Here is a 6547-nt window from a genome sequence, read left to right on the forward strand (position 1 = left end):
AAAGCTTTTGGGATTCATAGTGAGCCGAAAAGGAATTGAAATAGATCCAGACAAAGTAAAATCCATTTAAGATTTACTACTCCCAAGAACACAGAAAGAGGTTTGAGGTTTTTTGGGGAAATTGAACTATATAGCTCGATTTATCTCACAGTTGACTGAGAAGTGTGATCCCATATTCCGCCTTCTTCGGAAGAATAACTCAGGAGAATGGAGTGAGGACTGTCAAGAGGCTTTTGAGGTGGTAAAGAGATACATGTCGAATACTCTGATCCTAGCGCCACTTATCTCAGGCAAGCCTTTAATTCTTTACTTGTCAGTTTATGACTATTCAATGGGATGTGTATTGGGGAAACATGATCAGATTGATAAGAAGGAGAGGAATATCTATTATCCCAGTAAGAAGTTCACCGAATACGAGACCAGATACTCACCAATTGAAAAATTGTGTTGCGCTTTAGTATGGCCTACCAGAAGGCTTTGGCAATATATGTTGTATCATGTTACTTGGCTCATATCCAAATTGGACCCTTTGAAGTATCTAATGGGTGTACCTGTATTATCTGGAAGATTAGCCCGTTGGCAAATCATGTTGCCCGAATTTGATATCCAGTATGTAAGCCAAAAGGTGGTTAAAGGGAGTGTCATAGCAGAATTCATTGCAAGTAGAGCGTCTGAAGAATATGAACCGTTGAACTTTGATTTTCCGGATGAGGATTTAATGTCTATCTCATAGGAAGAAACAATCGCACCCACTAGGAAGTATTGGAAGATGAATTTTGTTGGTGCTTCAAACGCCTTGGGCCATGGGATTGGGGTAATCTTGGTCTCACCAGATGAAGAGCATTATCCTTTTACAACTCGGCTTAATTTTGATTGTGCAAACAATATGGCTGAGTATGAGGCTTGTGTTATGGGTCTTAGAGCAGCTATTGAACTTAGAGTGAAAATGCTGAAGGTATATGGGGACTCAGCTTTGGTAATTTACCAACTCAGAGTAGAATAGGAAACAAATGATCCCAAACTAGTGGAATACCGTAAATTAGTCCTGGAACTTATTGAGGAATTTGAAGAAGTAACTTTCAATTACCTCCCTAGAGAAGAAAATCAAATAGCGGATGCCTTGGCTACTCTGGCAGCAACATTTAAGATGAACGAGCATGCAAATATGATGTCTATTAAGATGAAGGCTTATGAGTATCCAGCCCACTGCTTTAACATTGAAGAAGAAAAAGATGGAAGACCTTGGTACTATGATATCTTGCAATATATAAGGTATCAAAGTTATCCTAAACAAGCGACTGAGAATGACAAAAAGACCATTAGAAGAATGGCAGCGGGGTATGTGCTTGATGGTGAGGCCATATATAAGAAAAGCATGTATCAGGTCTTATTAAGGTGTGTGGACACTAAAGAAGCCAAATTGATTCTTGAAGAAGTACACGAAGGAATATGTGATACCCATGCTAATGGGCATGTAATGGCCAGACAAATTATGAGATTTGGGTATTATTGGTCAACTATGAAAACTGGCTGCATCAATTATGCCCAAAAATGTCACAAGTGTCAGATTTATGGAGATAGAATGCACACCCCTCCTCATTCGTTGCATGTTATGACAGCTCCGTGGCCGTTTTCTATGTGGGGCATGGATGTTATTGGACAAATTTCGCCAAAAGCGTCAAATGTCCATCGCTTCATTCTGGTAGCAATAGACTACTTCACCAAATGGGTAGAAGTAGTTTCCTATGCCAATGTTATCCAGTCTACATTATGTAAGTTCTTAAAGAAGAAAATCATCTGTAGATATGGCTTACCGGAGAGGATTATCTCTAACAACGCATTGAACTTAAACAATAAGATGATGAAATCTGTATGTGAGTAATCCAAGATAAAGCATCACAATTCTACTGTTTATCACCCAAAGATGAATGGGGCAGTGTAGGCGACTAATAAGAACATTAAGAGGCATATAGAGAAGATGACTGAGACTTATAAAGATTGGCATGAGAAGTTTCCATTTGCTCTGTTTGCCTATTGGACTTTTGTACAGACGTCAAATGGGGAAACTCTCCATTTTCTTTAGTTTATGGGATCGAAGCTGTCCTCCCTATTGAAGTGGAAATTCCCTCGCTTTGGGTTTTATCGGAGGTGAAGCTAAATGAGGCAGAATGGGTACAGGCTAGAAACGACCAATTGAATTTGATTGAGGAAAATAGATTGAAAGTTATTTGTCATGGTCAGATGTACCAAAAGCGGATGATACGAGCGCACGATAATAAAGTTCGCCTTCGAGAATTCCACAAAGGAAATCTGGTGCTTAGGAGGATAGTACTTGTTCAAACGGATTTTCGAGGGAAATGGATGCCCAATTGGGAGGGACCTTATGTTGTCAAGAAAGCCTTTTATGGGGGAGCTCTAGTCTTGACTGAGATGGATGGGTCAGAACTACCCTATCCAGTGAACTCCGATGCAGTTAAGAGGTATTTCACTTGAAGATAAAAAAATGAGAAAATGAAATAAAATGAAAATGAAAAAAATGAAAATGAAAAAAATGAAATGAAAAAAAAAACGAATAAAAGGGGGGTTCAAGATGAAAATTCGAAAAGAGGGTCTTGAAACCAAAGGAAGCCTCAAGTTGAAAACCCGTAAAGGGCGGCTTAAGTTTTTAAAATTCAGAATTCATGCATGGTGAAGGTTCTAAATTGTTTTTGGAAGTGGAAAATAGCTCCTGACATGGGTAGCATCAATAACAGTGGGTGATCAGGATTGAGACCAAAGATTAACGAGTCTCAATGGAAACAACCAGAGGAGAAATTGAATGCACATGAGATTCAATACTGGTTTGGGACATCCAACAATGGGATATTTGGGAGTTAAAAAAAAGCTTCACACTCTTAGGCATCATCACAATTTTGGAAGTTGTTTTGACAGAAGCTACGCTCGAGTCATTCTAACAGGCATGCCAGTTCAAAAGCATTCGTGTCATTGATATTTGAAGACGTCTATCCTTTTGTTTTGTTTCCAATTAAAAGTTTGCCATGTAGGTGCCTAAAAATTCTCCGCGTCTATAAATAAAGAGATATTTTTTCTTTTCGATTTCCCTTTTACTAGCATCTGATTTTGAAAAAGTTAAAATGCATAGCTTAACTTATGGTACATGAGATCATTTTGTATTGTTACGCAAAAGGTTTTGGAAAATGCAGGTATTCTGAAGCTAACAATGGTTTTAACATGTAAGCTTGTATGGTTACGAGAAGCTAAAACTTTGGAATTCATAGAAAATCCCAGCCATTAATAGATGACCCAAAGATATTGTCATTTATCAAGAAGATTGGTCATGGGTACTGGCAGGTTTCAAGAAAGAAAGAAGTCAAAGTCCTGCCAAGCTGAAAGTTATGGTATTGAGATTATCATCTGGGGTGAACTGGTCAAATGTTATGTGCCCAAGACAAAACCAAGGTCCGTCGAGATTAAAGAAGATGGTCTTCCTTTGAAGAAGAAAGTGCATTAAATTGCATAATTGCATACATCGTAGGCATGAATAAGATCATAGCATTGCATGATGATTTAAAATGTCTACAGGTTTCCCAATGATAGTTGAAGATTGAAGATATCGAGGAATCAAGATGAGGATGACTAGTTTTGAAGTCCTGAAAAGAATGATGACGATAATTGAGCCACAATAGATTCAAGTATCTAAAGGCTTCCAGATAAGTTTTCATGACAGAGATGAATTTTCAGAAATATTCTCGAACTCTGAATTCTTGAGTATAATGTTTTCAAGCATAAATTAATGATTGATAATGTCTGATTTTCATGTTCGACCTTCAAAGCAAATCAAACTTGAGCCTTCACGAAAGAGTAGTGAAGCAAATCATCTAGAAGTCTTCACAAGGAAGTAATAAAGCAAAATAATATTGTTCGAGTCTTATACTCTCTGAAGAAATAGGGAGCAGACACGATTATTGAAGATTGCTCGAGTCTTATACTCTCTAAAGGAATAGGGAGAAGACACGATTGTTGAAGATTGTTCGAGTCTTATACTCTCTGAAGGAATAGGGGGCAGACACAATTGATGAAGATTGTTTGAGTCTTATACTCTTTGAAGAAATAGGGAACATACACGATTGTTGAAGATTGTTCGAATCTTATACTCTCTGAAAGAATAGGGAGCAGACACGATTGTTGAAGATTGTTTGAGGCTTAAACTCTCTAAAGGAATAGGGAGCAGACACAATTGTTGAAGATTGTTTGAGTCTTATACTATCTGAAGGAATAGGGAGCAGACATTATTGTTGGAGAATGTTCGATTCATATACTCTCTGATAGGAATAGAGAGCAGACGCGATTGTTGAAGATGTTCGAGTTCCATACTCCCTAAAGAAAAAGAGAGCGAACCCGTTTATAGAAGATTGTTCGAGTTCTACTCGCTGAAGTGATGGGGAGCAAAACCAGTTTTTAGAAGATTCTCTTCAAGACTCACTAATCTTGAAGTTGTAGTGAAGCGAATCAATCTTTTGAATTTCTCATAATCGGACAAATTTGACCATATATTGATCTTTGCTCTATTCTCGTTACACGACAATGAGTAAAGAGGGACAGCTGTAGACGCTAGATTTGTCTAGGGTCTTATTCGAAGATTAATTCGAGTTTATTATTAATACTATTATAAGTGTGATATTAATATATAAGCATACACTAAATGTTTCATTGTTTTACAGGCCCAAATTAAAAATGCTTACAATAGTGGAACCCAAGCAGGCCCAGACAAATAGAAGCCCAAGCTGCTAGGGTTGAAGAAACCCTAGCATTCATATTATTGTCTAGTCGTCACTCACCCTGGGCCGTTATATCTTCTTATCATCAACGGTCCATATCAAATGAGTACTAGAGTTTTCGCCCCATTTCCAACGCCACCTGAAGCCTACACCGTTGGATCTGATGATATCCAATGGCACTCAACGATCACAGAGTACCGAGACAATGCGGACAGATCCATCACACACTCTTTGAGACTACACAAAGCTACTCAGCACGAAGCCACGCCTGTCGGCCACCCATCGAAACCGAGGCCACTGCTACTTTCGGCCGTGCTCACTTGGCTCGAACCCATACCATGGAAAATGCTTTTGTTCTCCAAGGATGCAGTGAAGGGAGGAGCCATCACCAAAGCACAAAACGAGAAAAAAAAAGATATCATCAACTATCATTGAGAACACAAAAGTCAGGCATCATCAGCGAAAAAAAAACAAAAATGAAAACATACACAAAAAGTAGATATATCAACGAGAGCAGGGGAGAACCCTGAGAGTTTTACCAGCAGTTACCAACCAACAACGAGAGCAGAACAGAGAAAAAAAGAAATCTATCAGCTACCAAATAACCCATTCAAAGAAACCAACCAGGAAGCCATCAAAAAACAACCATTAGCAAACAAAATAAAAGCATAGAAGGCCTCTATTTTTTGAGTAAACCGTGACCCAAAAGGATATCCCAAAAAAGGAGAAGACCCTTTACCTTTCCTGTCAGTGAAAGCTCACCCTCGTCGCCTAGAACTAAAGGCCTCCTAGAGTCACCCAAGGTAACCTCTTTTTGGCTTTAGATTTATATTTGTTTTAGGGATTAATGGGGGTCTTAGTGGAGTTTAGGTTCGGGCTTGTGAGATTTTGGTTCTGTATAGAGGGAAGAGTGAGATTGTGAGTCTGTTATCCCCCATCGGGGCTTTGAGAGGAGCGAACCCACGATGGTTATGCGGTTCGGCAGTGAGGGTTGGGATTTAATATGGGCTTTGGGTTGTAGTTTCCATGGTGAGAGTTTTGAAGTTTGGGGGTTCGATGTTATTTACAGGTTGAGGTTAGTACCGGTGTGGTTCTTCATCGGAGCCTTAGGTGGCGGTGGCCACGTAGGCCTTGGGTTCTGCTAGGGTCTCGAATGAACAAGGAGAGCTTGAGGGAGAAGGAAGAAGAAAAGTTGAGAGAACGGCGGGGGGGGGGGTTTACCAAAATGAGGCTAAAGGGGAAATGGAATTAGGTTAAAAAATAAACCTAAGAGGCCTAATATATTCTGCTCCCAAAACGACCCCGTATAGAACCCGCGCCTAGGAGAGGGTTAACCACGCAGATGCCCCCTATAGTTCTCAGTTGTTTTGTTTTAATGCCTGCTTCGATGTTCTGTAATTTTCCAATTTGGTTCTTGAGCTTTATTTTTTTTACATTTTAGCCGGGCTATGTGGTTTTAAATGTTCCATTACTTTATGTATTCGGCTCTTAATTTTCAGAATGTTTGATTTCAGTCCAAAATTGTTGTTATGTTTATTTTCGAATGTAGCTTGTAATTTTGGTTGTTTGACAACTTAGTCATGTAGCATGCCTATTTAATTTAAGAAGTAAATTTCCTTTTTGTATGTCTATTTTCATATTTATATGGTTTTGGCCCCTCATGTCATTTTAATATAAATTTGAGTTATTAATAGTAGGTTTAGTCTTGTACTATTTCATCATAATGTATGTGTATTGCGTTTGTAGGCCTGCATGTATGGTGTTAGCTT

Source organism: Hibiscus syriacus, unplaced genomic scaffold (assembly GCF_006381635.1).
Source record: "Hibiscus syriacus cultivar Baekdansim isolate YM2019G1 unplaced genomic scaffold, ASM638163v2 tig00111848_pilon, whole genome shotgun sequence".
In the NCBI taxonomy this organism is placed as follows: Eukaryota; Viridiplantae; Streptophyta; class Magnoliopsida; order Malvales; family Malvaceae; genus Hibiscus; species Hibiscus syriacus.